This window comes from Lissotriton helveticus, chromosome 3_1, assembly GCF_964261635.1.
Source record: "Lissotriton helveticus chromosome 3_1, aLisHel1.1, whole genome shotgun sequence".
In the NCBI taxonomy this organism is placed as follows: Eukaryota; Metazoa; Chordata; class Amphibia; order Caudata; family Salamandridae; genus Lissotriton; species Lissotriton helveticus.
In genome coordinates, this window is record NC_136061.1 from 859,340,218 (window position 1) to 859,363,385 (window position 23,168).

The following is a 23,168-nucleotide window of genomic DNA, read 5'->3' on the forward strand; positions in this document are numbered from 1 at the left end:
TACAGACTGGCTCTTCTTTAGCGCCTCTAATTACCGGCCTCACACCAATGGCCACTTACGCGAGTTCGCCTTAACAGGGAAGCATTTGGGCGCATTTTATTTCTTTATGCCCCTATTTCACTTAACACCGCTATCCCTCTCCTGTCAAGTGCCCGCCATTTTCTAATCACCGCGACTGACTGCGCACCGCGGTCCGAGTTCATCTCCTCACGCTTCCATGATGTCTACATCTCTCATCTGCGCACTGCCGCCTTATCTTCTCTTCTGCTATTTGTGACGGCGCTGTGACTCGACACACATCTCCTATTCATGTTGTGCACCTCCCTGTGGTGACTGCCTCATGAACACTGACTACATCATCATCATTACTAACTTGGATATCTCAGTTACGGGCGCTTGTCATTAGCGCGCCTTATTATAACCGTTCTTCATACTGCGCTGTGCCATTTACTTCATCCTGGATTAGCGTCCTCGCATCTACAGCGCGAATCAACAAACCAGGGCGCCTGCGCCATTAGTGGTACGGTTCATCTTATGCTGCAACTCATTTTTTACCTCAGCGCGAAAGGACTACAGTATACCTTCTCGTCCTTTGTCCATCTGATGAATATTTTCCATCTATTCACAGAATCAATACATGTGCAAGGGGCTTTTCAAACTTGACTTTACCTGTCTGAGGTACGTTTTTGGTTACACAAGCCTCAATTTGTTTTTATACCCTCTATGAAAACTCTGGTGGGCTCTTCATCTGGTACGCCTAAGTCGAATCCCTCTGTCAAAATGACGACTCAGAAGTCATCCTTGGCTCACTCATCAGTTGGTAAGCCCTCTTCACCGGCTACACCAGGCAAGCGCCTCAAACAAAATTCTCCTACACCAGAGGATAGTCCCCCTGCCTCGCCTATTGATCAGATTTTGGAGGAACTACGAGCAATGCGTCCCTTTATTGAGAAGACGAGTACAGATATGCAGCTTTTGAAAGACAAATGGGAATCCATGGATGCCCGTATTTCTACTGTTGAGCTCCATATTCCTGAACTTCAATCCAACACGCAGCGTATTGGGGCGTTGGAGAAGACTGTCCTTTCCCTGCAAAAGCATACTGAAGATTTGGAAAATCGCAATAGGAGAAACAACCTCCGTATTTATAATTTGCCGGAAAATCTTGAGGGTGACAATCCAGTGACTTTCTTTACCACCTTCTTACCGAAACTCTTGGACTTGCCCCCTTCTACAACCATCAGTATACAGAGGGCCCATAGATTGGGGGCGAGAACTGACTCTTCTTCCAAGCCTCGTGGAGTGATCATCCTATTTTTGAAGTACACAGATCTTCTTTTGATTCTTTCAGCAGCAAGGAACAAAAAACAAGTGTCTTGGCAAGGTCAACGAGTCTACTTATCCCAAGATGTATCTAATGTTACTGCCTCCAGACGTAAAGAATTTCTGGCTATGCGTCCATCTCTACGTTCTATGGGAGCAAGATATGGCCTATTTCACCCTTGTACTTTCAGAGTCACCTATCGGAACAAGACTTGGTCGTTTCAGGAACCTGGAGAACTACGGAACTTTCTCCTTTTGCAAAATGAAGAAGGAATGGATGCCTCCCCCTCTGCTTCGAACAGTGGCTGAGCTTTGACTTTTGTTGTATTTCATGTCTTGTTCTCTCATAACCTTTCTCTAATTACGTGCTCCTTTCCGTATTTCTTACTTTATCCTTAACATCCTTTTTTCCCCTATCTCCTCTCTGATTGTCTTTCTCATGCATCTCTTACATTTATTTATTATTCCTCTCTGTCTTTCTAACTCTACGTTTAAGTCACTTGTTTTCGTATGTCTGTCAATAATGTTTTTCTTTTTTTCCCAGATGGATATTTGTCGGACGCTTCCTTCACCACTTTGTCCCGTCCTGTATTCCTTTTGTCCGGTCTTGGCGTGGTCCTGCTCCCGACCCTGGTTCGTCCGTCTTGTAGCGCATCACCACTTCCCCACCTTCCCCTTTGTGTAATTCCCCCTCCAGGTATGTTCATTACAGTCATCCTTTTGGATTTGTACTGTCTTCTATGCCTTCTCTCTTTTCTCCTTTTTCCTTCCTTTGCTACTCTTTTCTCTTTTTTCCTCTCCTTCTCCCTTTCTCCCTTTATTTTTCCTTTTCTTTTTCATCTTCTATCTATCCTTCCTTCTACCTTTTTGATGATCTATATGGTTCTTATTTGTCTACAGTTTGAATTACTTATTGTACAGTATGTTGTTGCATTCTTCAATTTTGATCCATTTACTGCTCTTTCACCTTCAAAGTTGTTTCATGGAATGTGAAAGGATTTAATCACCCTATCAAAAGGCATAGAGTACTTTCACATTTATCTTCTTTCAATCCAGATATTGTTCTTATTCAAGAAACCCATCTCTCAGATATTGAATCCTTAAAACTAAAGCGTTTATGGGTTGGCACTGTTTTATTTTCTCCTGCTTCTCAAAAAAAGAATGGGGTGGCTATCTTGGTTCATAAACGCCTCCAGTGTAAAGTATTGTTAGAAGAAAAAGATGATGAGGGGCGTTGGATCTTGGCTAAACTACTCATTAATGCTATCCCAATTACTGTATTCAATGTGTACGGACCCACAGGTTTTGACTCCTCCTTTTGGCCCTCCATTACAGCGAAATGTATTCAATATAAAGATGATTCTTTCCTACTAGGTGGAGATTGTAACCAGATCATTGACCCCTTTTTAGACCGTAAATCTTCTGTTCGTTTTTCCCCTCACAAACCACATAAGCAATTCCTTGACACTATCACTCAGACACATCTTGTGGATTCATGGAGACTCACTCACCCAGACGTTGTGGATTTCTCCTTCTTCTCTCCTCCTCATGCTTCTTTCTCTCGTTTAGACTACATTTTTCTATCTTCATCTCTTTCTCAACACCTTATATCCTCTTCTATTGAACCTATTGTTATCTCTGACCATGCTCCTATTATTACTGTCTTTGACCTTCTTCCACCTACTCCTAAATCCTCTCGTTGGCGTTTCAACCCTTCTCTTCTTACTGATCCTCTCTTCCCCTCCTCTTTTCGCTCTTTCGCTTCTGAATTTTTTCAACTCAACTCTTCACCTGATACCCCTCCTCATATTCTTTGGGATTCCTTCAAGGCCACAGCCCGAGGGTTTATTATTGATTTTGTCTCTAAGAAGAAGAAACAATTCCTTCATAGGCGTAAAGTTACCCTTGCCCACATTAAATCGCTGGAACATCAATTCTATACCTCCTCTAATAAGCATATACCTCCTGAACTTCTTAAAGCTAAGATCGCTTTTAACAAGCTTACTACAGACTCAGCCTCCTCTTTTCTCCTCAGAAGTAGCGCACGGTACTATGGAGGCCGAAATAAATCTGGCAAACTATTAGCTAACTACCTCAAATCGCGTAAGGAACGAACTCACATAGACTCTATCTATTCCCCCTCTAATGTTCTGTTACATACAAATGCAGAAATCCTGGAACAATTTCATTCTTTTTATGAATCTTTATACACGCCTGAGAACCCTCCCACCCCAGACCTTATTCAATCCTATTTTGACAACCTACCTACACCAGATACCTCCCATCTTGATTTTTCGTCCGTTGATACTGACCTCACCATCTCTGAGTTGTCCACTGCTTTATCCTCCCTCACTAAAGGCAAGACTCCAGGACCTGACGGCTTTCCAGTTGAATTTTACTTACATTTTTCGGATCTCCTTTTACCTAAACTTCTATTTCTTTTTCAATCTTTTTGTTCTACTGGATCGGCCCAAGGCTCATTTCAGGACGCTACCATATGCCTTATTCCTAAAGATGGTAGAGACCCTAAGTTTTGTAAAAATTATCGCCCTATATCTTTAGTCAATGTGGATTATAAGATTTTTGCAAAATTATTAGCTCTCCGTCTTGACCCGCTCTTACCACATCTCATAGGGAAAGAACAATGTGGATTTGTTAAAGGCCGCCTTACTTCAGATAATTCCAGACTCTTCCTTAATGTGTTAAGTAAAGCCCCCTCATTGTCAATTCCCATTGCCGCCATCTCAGTCGATGCTGAGAAGGCCTTTGATCGGGTTGACTGGTCCTTTCTCATGGCTTCTTTAAAATGGCATGGCTTCAACCCTAAATTCATATCTTATATTTCTTTGATTTACTCTACGCCCAAAGCCTCTGTTCTTGTCAATGGTCAATTCACTTCCCCATTCACGCTTCAACGTGGAGTCCGTCAAGGTTGTCCTCTGTCACCTCTTTTATTTATTTTAGCACTTGAACCCTTCCTCACCTCTATACGTAACAATCCCTCCATTTCCGGATTCCCTTATGGAGCTCATCATCTTAAATTATCTGCATATGCTGACGATATTCTTTTATTTATTTCAAACCCAGTCACCTCTGTTCCCTCTTTATTAAGTGAATTCGAAAATTTTTCTTTGGTCTCAGGTTATAAAATTAATTCTGACAAAACTGAAATTCTTCCGTTAACTAAACTTTGCCTTCCCCACTTCTTTACGGCTACAGGCTTTGCTTGGAACTCTAAGAAAATTAAATATCTTGGTGTTCTCTTTTCTAACTCTATTCCCTCTTCTATTCAACTCAACATGAATGCAGTTATCTCTAGAATAGAATTATTATTCGCTTCCTGGAATCCTCTGTTTCTCTCCTGGTGGGGTCGTCTTGACTCCATCAGGATGATGATTGCCCCAATTTTGATTTATTTATTATCCATGCTTCCAATCCGTATCCCTATTTCTTATTTCCGCCGCATCGATTCGGTTTTGTCCAAATTTCTCTGGAAACAGAAAAAGGCTCGTATTTCTCTCTTGCGCCTCCGTAAATCTAAACTCAATGGTGGAACCAACTTCCCAGACTTTCGACTTTACCACAAGTCTTTCTCACTTCGACAAGCTTCCCGCTGGCTCTCTCAGGAAACCTCCCCTTTTTCTCCCCTCTGGCTCTCTGTCGAACAAGAGTTATTGCTTCCTTACTCTTTACAAGAGGTTATCCGCTTCACTTCTAAAGCCCCATGTCTTAATCCCCTTTTATTCAAACATACCTCTTCTCTTCTACGTCCTTTAGTCTCTTCTGCCCAGGTCACTCAGGAATCCTTCCTACTATTACCTATATGGTATAATTCACTCATACTAATAAATAACAGACCTATTGCATGGCCCTCATGGAGAGCGAAAGGTATCATCTGGGTACGTCATCTGTTTGATGGCTCATCCCCCTGTTCGTTTCCCCAACTCCAGTCTCAATTCCGCTGCCCTCCTTCTTTTGCAAAAAAATTCCTCATTCTTATGGAAACCATTTTAGAGCGCTATTATTCTCTTCCGTCTGAAGACCTGCCAGCCTCACCTCCCTCTTTACTTACCGTCCTCTCTACTGTTCCTAAAGCTTCTCTTATTTATCGCCACTTCTCCGCCCCTGATCCACACCGTCTTAAATCGAAGTTAGAATTGTCTTGGGAGAAGGATTTGGGCTCTTTATGGCCCACTTCTCTTTGGGACAAAATATGGGCCAGATCTTTGAAGATTTCCCGCACTGCCTCTCTCACTCAATCCCTATTTTTCTTCTATCACAGACTCTACCTTTCTCCTCTTTCTATATCTCGCTTTCACTCCACTTCTATCCCTACTTGCTGGACCTGTAACGCTCCCAACGCAGATCTTTCACATCTTTTCTTCCTTTGCCCATCAGTTCGCGTTTTTTGGACTCAGATATTTTCTCGCCTTTCCTGTATTTTCAACATCTCTCCCCAGTTCTCCACTACCACTGTATTTCTAGGTAGCCTTTCAGATGATCTGGATCTCCCTCCACACTCTCAAGGCCTTTTTGACCTCATGTTAGCCCTTGCATTACAACACATTGTATCTAACTGGAAATCTTTGAACAATTTGTCTCTAAATTGTTGGTGGAATCTAGTATGTCACTCACATAGACTTGATGTTGCCTTTGCCTCCTCCTGTAAACCCCCCCGCAATGTTGAACTTTATTGGTTACCTCTCACTTTATATTTAGATCAATCTGCCAAAAAGATATATTCTCCTGTTTCCTCGGATAATTTCAAACCCCCTTGAATACATGTACTCTGCCTGCAGTTTTATGATATTTCCATTTCACTATTGTGATTTCTCTTTTTATCGTTATACTTGTTTCCTTTTCGCTAAAGGTTCTTATTTCAAGTAATTGCTAAATATTATGTATTTTACTGTACTCTTTTGATTACATTTATTGAACTCTCTATTTTACTCACTCCTTATCCTATTACCATGCTTTTATTTACCTCCCTCCCCTCCCCCTCCTTTCCCCCGTAAAATAATTCCAAATGCTTGGTTTTTTCACTGTGATATTGGCTGCCTATGTTTAATTTATCCCAATCTTTAACTTTTTCTAATTTTTGCTGATGTCACCTTACTTGTAATATCTGATTTTATTCTAATAAAGCTTTCAAACATAAAAATCTATCACTCGCTACTTTTGGACCTCTGCCCCGTGACCCCTGCCCTGCCACATCAACCTCCTTCCCCCTCTCATTCAACCAGAAACAAAAGGTTGCTGGAGCAGCAGCCGATGTCCTGGGGTGTTTTCACACCTCTTATGGCTTGCACTGCTCCAACAATTAGAATGCGTGAACTGCCGCTGTGAAGGGTGCTGGAGTGTCTCTTCAAACAGCGCTGCCAGTTCCCCCCACCTCTGGAGCAGTTTCAGGCAGCACATTCCTGTTTCTTTTGGCCGCCTCTGTGCATCTCTCACTCGTATTTTACTGAGAATCACAGAGGCAGGAGGAGCATTTGCTTTGCAAGTATATTCCCGTTTTTATATATAAATACAGGCAAAAAACAAAACGTTTTCCGTCTGTATTTATATGTAAAAATTCGTTTAAACGGAAAACCGGGAGCCTTAGATATAACCTAGGTGAAAAAGGACCCGTTGTCGAGATGGAAGACCACTTGTTGTCCTTTTGATGCCCCCACACACCCCAAAGGGTGTCATGCTTCATCATTGGGCAGTTGCTCCTCGTAGGGCCGGCGCTGCAATTCCCTATGGGTCCCCCGAAGGGTCTCTTTATCGGAGATCTTTTAAGGACTGCCGGATGGTACATGCGGGTGTGCGTGGTGAGGGTCAAAAAAGAGGGTAAAAAATAAGTGCAAAGTAATGAAAATATTAATAAAAGGTAAACATGCAGCAAATGTTTACCTGGTATACCCCTGGCAGATATACTATAAAAATACAATAAAATCTGACCCTACAGGCACACTATACCCAGGAGTCCACGGTCAAGGTCGACATATTTCGCGCCTGCGTTTCCATAAAGGTCAGTGGCGCTTCTTCAGGACCAAACACACTAGAATATGAAGTGCACGTGAAAATGCTCTTAAAAATAAGGTAAAAACACCCTCTAAATCAATCAGGGCAAGTCAGTCACCTGTATACCTACAGTATGGCTACAGCTGCATGATGAAACAGGCTCCTGATCAATACCTAGGAAAAAGAGACAAATGACAGATATGAGCATCAGTCTAGGGTGACCAGGCGTCCCCGTTTTGCCAGGACGGTCCCTGTTTTTAACCAGCTGTCCCAGCAAATTTCAAGAAATTTAGCACATGTCCCCGTTTTTGGAGAGGGTCGACTGAAAACGGTGGGATGTGTTTTTTATGTTTTACAAAGCAGGGATAGTTAGCAGTTGTTTCAAGAAAGCAATTTAATTAACAGGCAAGTTACTGGGCTTAAAAATTGCATTTTGTGTATGTTCTTACTACCTGTTCTGTAATTCTCTGCTGAGGAGCGCTCTCATCGCTTGAAGTAAAATTGTAGTCCTTCTTCTATTTTTGTGAAATGTCCCTGTTTTTGGCTTTAAAATTCTGGTCACCCTAGCATCAGTCACAACTTGATGTCTCACGGTGTGCCACAGCTGTGTGCACTTCGAGAACGTAGAGAATTAGAAAAAGCCAGGCTCATGAGGCATATGTGCATATTCAATGAGGCAATGTCCCGGTAAAATGTCATAGACAGTGTCTTGATTCACTCGTGAACCCTATAATCTTTCCTACGTGTATAAGATATCTCTAGTATCCTCACTACGACACTCACTTCTCCGTCGATACCCAGTGCTTAGAATGAGCCTTCAACCGGAGGTGAGTGTCTGTGGCCAGAACGCTCGTTTTTGTAGTGCCCAAATCCAAATCAAAAACAGGTGTGGACCCCTTGCTTGAAACGATGGTGCACAGGTGCTGGTGAACTGGTACTAGTTCCCCGCGCATGCTCTGTTGCAAAACAAATTGACGGGAGAACAGCGTTAAAACCCGTGGGTAGATTATTGCTATCAAGCTCTTAGGTGCAAAAGGCACTATAATTTCAATTCGACCATCTAAGACGTATTAGCGTATCCAACAGGAATAAGTTGAATATCGGAAAAATTTAGAAAGTTGCACATGCGCCTCACTTTTTGGGCATGCTTGGATATGTCGCTTTGATGTCAGAACGGCCAAGTCAGTGCCTCGAAAGTACAAGGGAAGTGAGGGTGATCGTACACCCTGTACAATATCATGATTAATGTCGAGTGTTCCTCAGTCTCGTACTATAATCTTTATTACATACAACCAGCCAGGATCAGTCGAATATTGGAAACATGTCCATAGTAGCGCGTGCGCCGCACATATTGGGTATGCTACGGTCTGTGGTTAGAGTTATTAGACCGGCACAAAAAAATTTTCAACAGTGCAGAAGTGGTGCGGGACATCACAACCCCTGTCATGACCTATATTGAGTGTTCCTCAGTCTCATGGGTGCAATCTTGAAGATTGCCTCTGAAGTAAGTACAGGCGACAACAGAAGTAAACATACTGTGCTGCGCATATGCAGCGCACGCTCCATCTGTCAGAGTAAGTTGACTTATGTAGCCAAGGACATTAATTACACCCACAGTCGGTGGTAATGTACCTGGCATTTTAGTCAGCAAGTTCTACATGTGGATGAACTGGATTCAATGTATAAAGTGTGGAAAAAAAGATATATACAAAATAATGAGATGTGGACAGAACCATGGACCTCCATCAATGTTACTGGTACGTGTCTGTTGGTTACCGGAAGTACTAGTCACTATCTAGTCTGTGCACCCATCGTTGCTCACATCTGAACAGATATGCAGTGTTGTCCGTGATATGGTTTAGATTGAATGGTTTCTCAAGAACCGTCCATCTGAGATCTTGTGGAGAATGATTGGCTTCGACAAATTGGCTGGTCAATTTGGTGGAGGATTTCCTGCAACAAATCATACTCTTGTGTTCCAGGATACAGGTTTTGACTTTACGTGTAGTCATACCCACGTATCGAAGTGTGCAAGGACAAGTAATCAAATAAATTAGCTGTTCACTATTGCAATTATTGTGGATTGATAGTACCCAGGGTCTAGCTGATCCGATGTCTATCTCTGTGGTGTGTCGTTTGAGAGCAAGCTGCACACGAACCGCAAGGGAAATGTCCTTTCACCAAAGGCAAACCCCAAATGGTCTCCTTTTGACCCATCTTCCTGCATATTGGTCTTGTGTGTACCAAACAGTCTTTAATGTTGGTGCTGCGTTTAAAAGGAAAAAGTGGACGTGGCAATGGAGTGGTCCTAATGTTCAATATTTTCCAATTGGAAAGAATGCTTTTTTTGATCTTATTTGAAAAGCTACAAAATGTGTTCACACAGGTCAGTCTGTTGTTCGCTTCTTTGGGTTCACTAGGTTCTATAAGTGCTGCTCTGTTGTTGGCTGCCTGTCTCAAAGATCTCTTCACATGTTTCTTTGGATAGTGCCTAGCTTGTAATTGGGTTGCCAAGTTCTGTGCATGCTTTTGATATTTAGAAGTTGACGAGCAATACTTCTGATACGTAAGAACTGCTCGAATGGCAAATTCTCAGGTAGAGCTTTGGGATGAAAACTCTTGTAAGACAACAATGAGTTCCTTGACATCGGTTTCTTGTAAAGCTCAGTACTCAGGCCTCCGTCTGTAGGAAAGATTCTCATGCCCAGGAAGGGTAAGCTGGTGTTACTATATTCGCAGGTGAAGTTCAAATAATCATTTCTGCCGTTTAGCCAAGATTTGAATTCAACGATCGATGATGGTACCCCTCTCCAAATCACTGGCACATCATCAATGTAGCGTTTCCATAAACGTATATGGTCTTTGTACGGATTCACGCTGCTGAAAATATGTTCCAAAGTTATGAATCGTAATAGTACACCACAGCATGTGCCCTATTCCTGTGGTACACATTCTTCTTTGACATTTGTACAGTGCACAATTTCTAAACTCAGGAAACTCCTCCTGCTGAAATTCCGGACTGCCCACGTTACAATCGTAACAGGGTTATGTCTGGAGAGAAAGTGCACACGCTCATTTACCAGGACAATAAAACTCCTCCAAAGTTGCTTCCATGTGTGTGCATATTTTTGCATACAGATGCATGCAATTGCAAACAAGCATTGGAAAAGCCAATAGGTCTCAATTAGGACAGCTGTTGGCTTTGGCAATGAATTTTAGCCATGCTGTAGTATGTCCTCCCTTTCCGGCCTCCTCTATCCTGCCTCCCTCGCAGGTCCTGGTGACCCGGCCTTCACATCATCACATCTTCCCCCTCTGTAAAGAAAACAAAAACACAACAGTGTATCAACTCCTCTACTTTCACGTCACTGGACATCTCACTTACAGTTCTTCAATGAGGCGTGACGGTTTTCTAATGGTCCGTCTGGGACGCAACTGAATGTCAGGGTTATCGGGCTCTCATCCATCAGGGGCCAACAGTGACGGTTGACCACTACCAGATGGCGCCTCGGCTCTTATTTCCTCAGAGACTGGTTCAGCCAATAGTCCTCTGACACTGGGACTGCACTTCCTGTAGTGCGTCACGTTCCTGGTGACTCTCCTACCATTTGTTTCGGCAGTAATCATAGTTCCTTTCTGCTTGGTGACCCTCAGTGGAGTCTCATGGTAGCTGCAGCCAGTCTTTCTCTGTTGGTCTTGACGCACCAGCACCCAGTCCCCTTCCTGGATCGATACATGGGTGGCTTGTCGGCAGTCGTCTGCATATCTCTTCATCTTTTCTTTCTTTATTCGGTCCACAGTGGCAATCTCTTCATGATCGGAGTCAGGAGACATAGCACCCTCATAGGCAGTCTAGTACGCACTGGCATGAGGGTTGGCGGACACTTCCCAGTGGTGGAGTGTGGCGTGTTTCGATAGGCTCGTAACACTTCATTGAGCGCTGTTTGTGTATTTTTGCGGGTGAGCTCCGCTTGTTGGATGGTTTTCTTGACTGTGGCCATAAATTGTTCCACCATTCCATTGGCCTGTGGCCAGAGTGGGGTGATTTTGCGATGTTTGATATTCAGGTGTTGAGCAAAATCGGCAAAGTCCTGACTGTTAAATGGGGGTCCATTGTCAGATTTTACCACCTGGGGGATGCCCCATGCGGCGAAGACCTAATCAAGAACTGGTATGGTGCTGGATGCCTTGGTGGATGTGATTAGTTGTGGAATCGGGATTCGAGAATACTCATCCATTATAACTAGGACGTATTGTCCTCATTTGAACGGCCCAAAGAAGTCAACCGCAACTTGTTGCCAGACGCCCTCCGGCTGTGGAGACATTTGCAGTGGTGCTGGAGGATCTGGACGGCCCACCAGTTGGCATCGTGGGCAGTCCTTCAGTGTTAGCTCAACCATTGGATCCAACGTCGGAAACCAAACCCACTCTCTCAGTGCCCTCTTTGTAGCTACGATGCCCCGGTAGCCTTCATGGGCCAAATTGATGACCCCATGACGCACTTGTTTAGGGATTACTATTCGATCGTCTCGCAAGACTAGACCATTGGCAGCAATTGACAATTTGTCATGGACGTACTTGAACGCAGACATCTCTTGGCTGTCAATCTGGGCACCTTGTCTCTTGTCTTCTATGTGTCTCCAGCTGTTGGTTTGTATTCGACGTTTGCAGGGTAGCATCTTCTTGAGTGGCATCACAGATCGCTTCAACCGGGACGGCAGGTGGCCTGGCCTGAGCCACCCCGAAATGGATGTACTCCTCCGCTATCGATTGCTTGGACTTACTTGTCAGGTTTGGATGTCTCGACATGTAGTCAGCAGGATTTGCCGCCTTCCCCGGCTTATGCACGATGGTGTACGTGTACTCCTGAAGCCGGAGTCCCCACCTCTCTATTCGAGTGGCATCTTAGCCCGGGGGTTTCCGAAGATCGTAATCAGGGCTTGGTGGTCCGTGACTAGAGTAAAGTGTTTTCCAAAGATGAAAATGTGGAAATGTTCGCAAGCCCAGACTACAGCCAAGCTCTCCTTTTCTGGTTGCGAATATGCTCTCTCCGCGTCTGTCAAGCTCCTGCTGGCGTACGCTATGATGTGGCGTTGATCATCTTCTCCATCATACTGTGCCAGAATGGCTCCTAATCCCACAGGACTGGCATCCACGGTTATTTCTGTCTTCCTCTTTGGGTTAAAGTATGCCATGTTTTCGGCAGACTCCACCGCCTTTTTGATGTCTCGGAATGCTTGTTCGCATTGTGACGACCACTGAAACGGCTGCCCCTGTTTGGTGAGTGTTCTCAGGGGATAGCTTATCGTGGCATAGTCTTTGATGTACCTCGAACAGTAACTGGCCATCCCCAGAAAAGAGCGCACATCCCCCACATCACACGGGCTCTGAGTGTCGTTCAGGGCAGCTACCTTGTCAGGGTCAGGTCTCATCCCCATTCCTGAAAAGACATGGCCGAAGAATTTCAATGTTGATTTGTGAAATTCGCATTTGTCTTTGTTTAGCGTGAGTTTGGCTTCCATAAGGGCATGGCAGACTCGTTCCAGCGCTGCATCATGTTCTTGGGTGGTGGCCCCATATACCAGAATGTCGTCACTATAGTTCAGGACGTTGGGAAAGTGGTGGATTGTTTTCCGAATCGCCTCCTGAAATATTTCAGCGTCCGAGGACACACCAAAACTGAGCCTTTTGTACCTAAAGAGACCAAGATGGGTTGAGAACGTCGTGATATATCGGGATCGCTCATGCAACTCCAGTTGATGGTATCCTTTGTTATGGTCCAATTTCGAGAATATTTTTGCTCCATTGAGTGACGCGATCATGTCACCAATGTGAGGGCCTGGGTGACTCTCTCTCTCTATTGCGGTGTTGGGCGCCCTCATGTCAACACACAGACGGACTTTGTCAGTTTCACCTTTCTTAGGGACTACTACCACTGGAGAGACCCATGGCGTCGGTCCATCTGTTCTCTCAATGATATCGGCTTTTAGCAGGTCATGAAGCTCTTTCTCCACGGCTCGTTGCAAATGAAACGGAATCTTCCTGTGGTGTTGGGCCACCGGAGTGACTTGTTCATTGATGTTAAGCCAAATTTGTCAGTTTTTCATCCTTCCAAGTCCTTGGAAGAGCTTGGGAAACTTCTGAATGATGTCAAGTTCGTCATCGACTTTATATAATATGTCCACGAGTTTTAGTCATTCCGCCGTAGGCAGACTCAGGAGGCAGTCAGCTTCCGGCCCATCGATGACATGGATGTACGCTTGGATGGTGCGATTTTGATAGGTCAAGTCCGTTGGAAACTTCCCAAGACAGGGAAGTGGCTTCTTGGACATCCAGGTGTATACTCGCACATGGGCATTGCTCAGCGGGGGTGGTGTCTTCATCCTTTGATATTCAGCCACTGGTATATAATTGAGAGAGGTTCCACTGTCCAGCTCGAACTTGGCACAGTGAGAACCGATTTTGATGTCGAGCCGCGGGTATTTCTTTAAGCAGTCAGGATCCGCCACCAGGCATATGTATTCGTCGCTGCCCTGCGAGATGGGTGACAGCGATCTTGACTCCCTTGACGAGGAACGCCGAGATTGATAGGTCCGGCGGGAATGACAGCTGGAGTGTGATGACCCGGTGGACGAATCTCGGCGATCTTGCACCGCTTTAGCATGATGGCGACTGCTTGATGGTCGAAACTGTCTGGTGTGTTCTCGTTGATCATCTTTCTGGGGAGTTCCACACACATTTTCAAAATGATTGTCCCTTCCACACTTCTGGCACTTCTGACCTAGCCCCGGGCACATGTCCATATGAGAAAAGTCATATCCGCACCTGTAGCATTTGAGTTGGCGCTCCGATCTCTTTTTGTTGCGGCTTGAACTTCTGCGTCGACGACTTGAGGGATGTTGTTGAATTTTGGACCTAGAGGAACAAGTTTGCGCTGGGAAATGTCTACGTGTCTGTCGAGACTGAAGTCTGAAAATTTGCTCGCGTTTCTCACTTCGCCCGGCTTCCATTTTCTTCGTATGCTCCTCAGCCTGATCGTGCACTCGTGTCATTTCCTCAATTTCGTCCAGTGAATAGTTCTTTTTGAGTAACCTTCATCGCAGTGATTCTGATAAGCAGCCTTCAATGATCCTCAATAAGAGCGCATCCTCGGTGGAGAAGGAATCAAAGTCGCAGTATTGTGCTAAACGTCTCAAACATGTAATAAACACACTCATAGGTTCCTCTTTCTCTTGCGATGCCAGGTTGAACGTGTACCACTCATAGTCGACGTTCTTTTTGTGTAGAAACTTCCGGTTAAGCACCTCGCAGACATCAGAGTACGAGGACGCAACCGCCGCTGGCAATTCTTTTATGATTTGACCAATATCTTTGCCTACTAAATTCCGTAAAGCGATTAGTTGCTGTTCTTCATCGGTCACGTGGACCCCTCCATGAAGTCTGTGAAATCTTCCAGCCATTCTTGCCACCGGAGACCCATACCCCCACCAGATGCGAGAGTGAGGGGTTCTGGGGGGCGTAGGAATGACACTGCTAGCACACCCATGGGACCGAGGCTGGCGGTCGCCTGACGTTGGCGAGACGACGGGGATCCTGACATCGTGCAGCTGTGGGACTCTTTTCGGCCGGTCACACTGCGAAGGCTCCTCCACCACAGCTACTTCAGCTCCGTCTCCACAGGCAGCAGAACTGTCTGCTTTCCAGATTATGAAGAAGAATATAGTACCACTGTGCACTCAGCGGTATACAGCCACCGATTTCTGGCACCTTCCCACAGACATCCACCACGTTTTATACTTGCACTTTGAATTTGCCAAGGCTTGATGACTTTTGCAGCCCTCCGCCGGACCTCAAAATGGCCGCCAAGGATCCCGTGCAGGGGATTGGATGAAGTGCCTGACTTCAAGATGGCCGCCGCAAGAGTCTCGCTCTTCCCGAGACTTGGATCCTGACCAGCAAACACGAGGAGCACTCCTCCTCCCAGATCTGCAGCAATATCGGCAGGCACTCACCGGACTCCAGAAGCAGCTCCGCGGGGCACAACAGGTGAGAGAGGCACTCGCAGGCCGCTTCACATGCACAGTTCAGTTGGGGGAGCTCCCAGCATGCAGGCAATGAAGCTTCCGGCACACAACCTCCTGCAGCGCGACTGGAGTGGGCTCCCAGCATGCACAATCACGGGCACAGCGGCACATCAGTAGGACAGACAGGCGACAGCAATAGGGCAAACAGGCGGTCACACGCTATGGACACGCCCCCACTTTCGGGCACCAGACGCCCGTGACAGCAACACCAACCGTTGCGTTGCAGCTCCGCACCACCGCAGGTCCCGTGGCCACCCTCGTCACCAGCTGTTGTGTCTGGGTGGGCACACACGACGCGGACTCAGGGAAACGTTTGCACCTCTTTATTCTTGCCTCTGCCTTCTCCCCGTATCCCATACCCACTGCCTAGTCCATCCCCTGACTCCTCCCTTTCCGCCCACCTCTGTCCTGCCTCCCGCGCAGGTCCTGGTGACACGGCCTTCACGTCATCACAGTTAGGGTCAAAGCAGGAACTGCAACTGAGTGAGGATGAGAAAGAGGAACCCAGAGAGTGGAGAAGTAAACTAGGGAAACACCTGGTAAAAACACACACTCTCATATAGCGCTTCAAAGTAGTACCTGAAAAATTAGCAGAGGAAGGGCACAGATAATGTGTCCATGCTCCTGGGAAGAGACAAGACAATGAAGGTCTATTGATGCTGAAGAAGCAAACAAATGAGAGTGACATTGAAGCCACCGAATAGTAAGCAATAGGCAGGCTCAAGGCACACTGTAAGCTAACAACTCGTTTGACAACAGACAGCACATGCGCTGTCTTAGGTGAGATCTAAAACGTATTTTCAATGCCATTAGCTTCTCATTGTAGAGCTAGGACCTATTGGCTTTGCCAATGTTTGTTTCTTTTGGAACTCTATTGAATAGCTATGTAGTAATTGCCACTGCACATTTCCAGAGGTAGAATGAACTAGAAGGCAATGGAGAGAATCCTTGATGGTCAGGCTCCTTTGAATGGCTGAAAGGGGTGTTAGAGAGTCATAAAATGAAACAATATTATACGAGATGAGAACATACTTAGAAGTAAAAATACAAAAAATAGTTTTCAAAATTAGGCTTTCAGTTTATCAACTCACTGATGATTTCACTTTTCTGAGTGAAAAAATATAAACAAATCTGAAATAAACTTCAAAACCATGAATTAGGTTGAACTCCGTCCCATCAAATGTAGGAGGTTATTAGCCAGCAGGAAACACATTATTGCTGATTAATATTGTATTGAAAGCATCTTGTAAAAACTTCATATAGGCTAATTTTCTGTATTAACTTGCACAATCTAATTAGATTCTAAGCAGACACACATTTCACACTGCAAAGTTTGAAGGGCCGCCCTCGCACTTATCTCGTTATTATTCCTATTTTGGTGTTGTTTTTATGCTAAAATTCAATTATTTAGCAGGAAAGAAAACTCGCTAGGACAGTAACACAAATCTAAGAATTTAAATGGAGGTAATTACAATGGTTAAAACTTTTGTTTATTCCATAAGTCTGCTTCATGAGAAGAAGTACGGTGAACTGAAATGTCAGAAACAGGGGGATTTTTTAGTTTGTCACACAGGGTACTCAGCCAAAACGTGGCCGAGTACTCTATCCTCCAAACTGAGAGGCATATTTAGTAGAAAATGATGTAGCAGTGTCCTGCAAGCCATCTTGCTGCACCGAGCTACATCATTAGGAAAGTGCAGGGATGCGTCATATTTGCAGCAATGCGACACATCCCTGTGCTTTCCTTTGTGCTGGTGCACAATTGGCTGCCTAGCGCCAACCCCGGCACCTGCATTGCCCTGGTGCCTGCATTGCAGGGATGATTGTTTTTGTGCAGGAAGGCGCACCTTCCTGCACAAAAACAATTATTGATTGCGTTTCCTCCTTCTATGTGTGCTGCAGAATACAGAACATGTAGAAACAGCAAAAAATGAGGAGAAATAAAGGTATTTCTCTGTGTTGCACCATTTTAACGGGAAACAACCTTTACAACGCAGTCATTACATCACACTACCTTTACATAGCAGTCATTACATCGCAACATCCTTTACATAGCATGTCATTACAACGCAGCCATTACATTGCATGTCAGTACAAGGCATGTCATTACAATGCATGTCACTACAACGCAAGCATTACATTGCAAGTCATTACAATGCATACCATTACAACGCATAGTACCCTTACACTATCCAACACTTACTGTTGCACTCACTGGAGTTAGAATAGTAATTTAAACCCCTACACTATCCACACTTACCCTACTGTTGTACTCACTGGTGTTAGAATAGTATTTATTACCCCTATACTATCCAACACTTACCTAGAATGCAATGTAATGGTATGCATTGTAATGGTATGCGTTGTAAAGGTATAATGCAATGCAATGGAATGCGTTGTAAAGGTAGTTTCTGAAAATGCGATGTAATGGCATACTATGTCAAATTATACGTTGTAAACGATGTTGCAATGTAAAAACCGCTCCACGTTGTTGTGTGGAGTTCGGGCGCAAACGCGAGCATTTATTTTATCGCATTTTTCTTTTGATTTACCTCGTAGTGGCCACTATTCTGCTGTGTTTTTCGGGTTACTTTATTTTTTCTTTTTTTCCTTTTATTGCAAGTAGGGTTTTTTTCTCTGTTTTCTGATTTTTTATGCCCTGGAGCTATCTTCAGTTTATAAAAGGAGAGGAGTGGCATCCTGGGACTTTGAGTTCTTGTGGAATCCCTGAACCCCTGTGTGAGGAACTACTACTTGTCTGGGGTGCTGCTCGCAGCCTCTGCCATTGGAAAGCAACTACTGGGCTCTGATCTTTGCTGTATCCCCGGACTGCCCTTCGTGTAACGGACCCTGACTACGAGGACCTGCACATCTCGGCGCATTTACCGCCGCTGCCGGGGCCGGGACTGCGAGACACAGGGTGCACAGCGCTTCTCCATCACAGCGCACCTGGTGTCTCTTCCCGCCCCCAGCTCCCTCATAAAACTATGCCCATCCCCGCGCACGCGGGACGCGCGCGGGCGGGCGCCGGGCTAAGCCCGGGCAAAGGGCGGGCCAGTTGAAACCCGTTAGAGCCCGGAAGAGACCGGACCGGGCCACCCCTCTGGGCCCTCCTTTGTTGGAATAGCACACTTGGTATCTGAGTGTTCCGTCTCGCCGGAGATCCAGACACATCAGGATTAACGTACTATGTCATCAAGCGAGACAAGGAGTAAAGCCACGGCTACGTCCATTATGGGTACAGGTACTTTGGACAGCTTTATTATCAGAGTTAACACTGCAGTAAATTATGAACTGTCGGCCTTAGAAAGACAGGTAGCTGATGGTATTGAAAGCACTAGCCGCCCTACAGCATTAACTGTAAATACCACATCCTCGGAGATACTGGATGACTCTCATCTATCCCTTTTGGATAGTATAGATCAAACAATCGAGTCTGTTCTACAACAGTTAAGGTCTTCCTCAATTTCCCAACGTGATTTTCACCAGCCTGCACTTGAAGCCAACCCACCTTCATTGTCTGATCCAGCCCTGATTCAGAGTGAGGGGAGCGAACCAAACCTATTTTATGTATAGGGCCTTCGAGAAGGTGCTATTCCTAAAAGGAAAAGATCTAGACAATCCAAGGCGATTAAAAGGGCGAAACTGGTTCATGCCTCTAGCACTGTTGATAACATCCCTGATATAATGGAACCCCCTTCTCTCGTGACTATTAATGAAACTGTGACTCCAATGCAGCCAATACAGCCTTCCCAATTGCCGGTGCCAGGGGAGGCTGGTCCATTCATTTTTGGCGAGGGGCCCTGTGGAGGGGGGGATAAGTCTATATCATTTATTGCTTATGTTTTGCAGAAGCTTCTAGCACCCATTTTTGTGCGACTTGATTGTATTGTCACTAGACTTCAAGCAATTGAAAATGTCACGGGGGTATGAAGGAACAAGTGAGAACTTTGGGTAATAGCCTCGGTACAACAATAACCGATGTGGGGAATTCTTCTCACTCTAATTCAGCTACTTGCCCAGCTACAGGACCTACTATATTACCTACGATACCTATAGTTAGCCCACCTGGTGCACAGACATAATATCGACTCCAAAATATCGTTTGGACAGAATATCGAGTTTTAAATATCGTTTGGACAAAATATCGACAGGACAGAATATCGACAGCCAAAATATCGTTTTTAAGGTAAGTGAAGTAATATCGACTGTAAATAATATAGAAAGTGAAAATATCCAAGTATATAATCTAGATAGTAAAAAATATCGTTTTTTAAATAATATTTAATTATTTATAGTGCTTTTATGTTATAATATGTGTGAAAAGTGTCATTTTATCTTATAATTATTTTTAATTAATGATTTTTTTAAATTATTGTGTAATTTTATTCTGTAGCGGGTTGTGGGTTTATAGGGGAATAGGGTGGGAAGTAATTTAATTATAATTAATTAAATATGTAAATTTATTAATTGGTAGTAATAATTAATTAATTGGTAATTAAATAATATATGTTAATTATTTTAAATTTAATTGGTAATTCATTTAATTTAATTGATTAATTGCTAATTATGTAAATTAAAATAATTTATTTCCTGTAGCGGGTTGTGGGTTTATAGGGGAATAGGGTGGGAAGTAATTTAATTATAATTAATTAAATATGTAAATGTATTAATTGGTAGTAATATTTAATTAATTGGTAATTAAATAATATTTGTTAATTATTTAAAATTTAATTGGTAATTAATTTAATTTAATTGATCAATTGCTAATTGTGTAAATTTAAATAATTTATTTCCTGTAGCGGGTTGTGGGTTTATAGGGGAATATGGTGGGAAGTAATTTATTTATAATTAATTAAATATGTAAATTTAATAATTGGTAGTAATATTTAATTAATTGTTAATTAAAAAATATTTGTTAATTAATTAAAATGTAATTGGTAATTAATTTAATTAATTATTGCTAATTATGTAAAATAATTTATTTCCTGTAGCGGGTTGTGGGTTTATAGGGGAATAGGGTGGGAAGTAATTTAATTATAACTAATTAAATATGTAAATTTAATAATTATTAGTAATATTTAATTAATTGTTAATTAAAACATATTTGTTAATTAATTAAAATGTAATTGGTAATTAATTTAATTTAATTGATTAATTACTAATTATGTTAAATTAAAGGGGTATTTTTAGGGTTCAGGGTCAGTTTTTGGTTTTTGTGTAAAGGGGTATTTTTAGGGTTCAGGGTCAGTTTTTAGTTTTTGGGTAAAGGGGTATTTTTTGGGTTCAGGGTCAGTTTTTAGTTTTTGGGTAAAGGGGTATTTTTAGGGTTCAGGGTCAGTTTTTAGTTTTTGGGTAAAGGGGTATTTTTAGGGTTCAGGGTCAGTTTTTAGTTTTTGGGTAAAGGGGTATTTTTAGGGTTCAGGGTCCGTTTTTAGTTTTTGGGTAAAGGGGTATTTTTAGGGTTCAGGGTCAGTTTTTAGTTTTTGGGTAAAGGGGTATTTTTAGGGTTCATGGTCAGTTTTTAGTTTTTGGGTAAAGGGGTATTTTTAGGGTTCAGGGTCAGTTTTTAGTTTTTGGGTAATGGGGTATTTTTAGGGTTCAGGGTCAGTTTTGGGTTTTTGGGTAAAGGGTTTTTTTTAGGGTTCAGGGTCAGTTTTGGGTTTTTGGGGTACAGGGGTACAGTGTAAAAATAAAGTAAAATTAAATTTACATGAATTTAATTTAATGAAATTAAATTAAATTAAATTATATTAAATTAATTTTAAATAATTTAAATTATAAAAATTATTATATACTTACCAATACTTACGTTGTAATGGTAGTGCGTTGTAAAAGTTGCGTTGTAACGTCATATATCCACTGTTGCACTCTTTGGAGTGGGAATAGTAATTTTAACCCCTACGCTATCCAATGCTTTCCCTACTGTTGCATCCACTGGAGTGGGAATAGTAATTTTTACTCTTTTGTATTTGTACGTTAATAATATTGGCTATTATTTAATTAAATTTTGTTACTATATATATATATGTTTTAAGAAATATGATTACATTTTTTTATTTTTTTACTTTCATTAATTATTTAATTACTAAAAGTTATTTTAAGTATTGTTAAGTATATTTTAGTAATTCATTTTTTATATTAATGTAATTAAACATTGTTTTTTATTAAAGTCGATATTTTTTACAATTATATTTTTGTAAACGATATTTTTAACTCGATATTTTTGTACTTACCTGTTTGTAGATAGAAACTCGATATTTTGTCTCTCGATATTTTGTCAACGATATTTTTGTTGGTCAATATTCTGTCCCTCGATATTATTTCAGTGATACAGCCCACCTATCTCTGTCCCCATCCCCCTTCCAAGGCAAGTTCCGCCAGTGCCCTTAGTGCGGAAATCAAAATCAAAGTTACCTGTGACAATAATTCCACCAAGGCAAGAAAAAACGCAAACGAAGATCGGTGAACGCCCCGCCCAGAAAGTCTCCACCTTAAATCGGTTACATATAGTTAACCTTCCTCCAGAGGCGGCTGGCCATACAGTAATTTTGGCCGGAGTACCGGAACTCTCTAGCTCTGTACCAGAACCCTTTGACTCCTTAAGAAATAAGGTGATTAGCTGTTTAAATATCCACAGGTCTTTGCCGCCAAACTTGAGAGGGGAAATACTAATGGTCAGGCGGGTTCCTTGGGTGGGACATACAAAAAAGGAGATTAAGGGAGATTGTATCCTGGTAACTTTTAGAGATTCACAGATTGCTCCTCACATCAGCAACTGGCTGGGCAGTCTGGGAAATACTACTATCCAACTGTTACCATTGTCCTTTTTTATTTGTCTAGAAACTATAATTTGCATCCTAGGGTCAATGATGGTTGGACAAGGGTGGGATTTGCCATTGATGGTACTAGGTATAGGCCCACACGGCAGGACACCCCAATGCAGAGTAACTATTTGCATCCCAATAGGTATAGTTGTCTCGAAGAAGTGGATTGACTGCAACAAGAAGTATGCAAGGGAGGAAGTGACTGGGCGGTGCTTTCTGTAGCTGTACTAGAGGCAGCTCCGGATATCACTGATATTGAAAACTCTCCCGTTCACCTTGTGTCTAATGGGTCAGCCGAGTTCTACCACTTTGGAATCCCACACATTTTCCGAAAACCGTTTATCCCCTGGAAACACGTAATGGGGCTAAAGGAAGTGAACATTTGGGTCTGGTAGGATCCTACCCCATGACAGTGATTGATCTAGATAGTCCAGGAGGTGGGAAGGAACCCGGAATAACCACCAATGAGATAACAGCAGATAGGTTTTCTCTGAGTATAGGTGACCAAATGAAGCCTCCATTAACTATCTCAACATCAGGGTATAAACCCAGTGGCAGGGTTGGTAGTATAGTCTCTTGGAACATCGCAGGATTGGGCCCCAGACTGCATTCTCCAGAATGGGTATCGTTCATAAATGGCTATGATGTTTGCATTTTCCAAGAGACATGGGCCTGTGAGCCCCTGTTTCTCTTGGGTTTCCTCAATTTTTTTGTTCCTGCTGTGAAGGGCCCAAAGGGCAGACCAAAAGGGGGATTGACGATTTGGGCTCGACAGGCACTATTTGAAAAAATAGTAGAACTCCCCACAGGTAACAATGACATCCAGCATATAAGATTAAATTTGACCAAGGAGGAACCGCTAGACATTTATAATTTGTATTGAAGAGGTTCAAACGGGGGGAAATCTCCAGTTTTAGTAGTACTG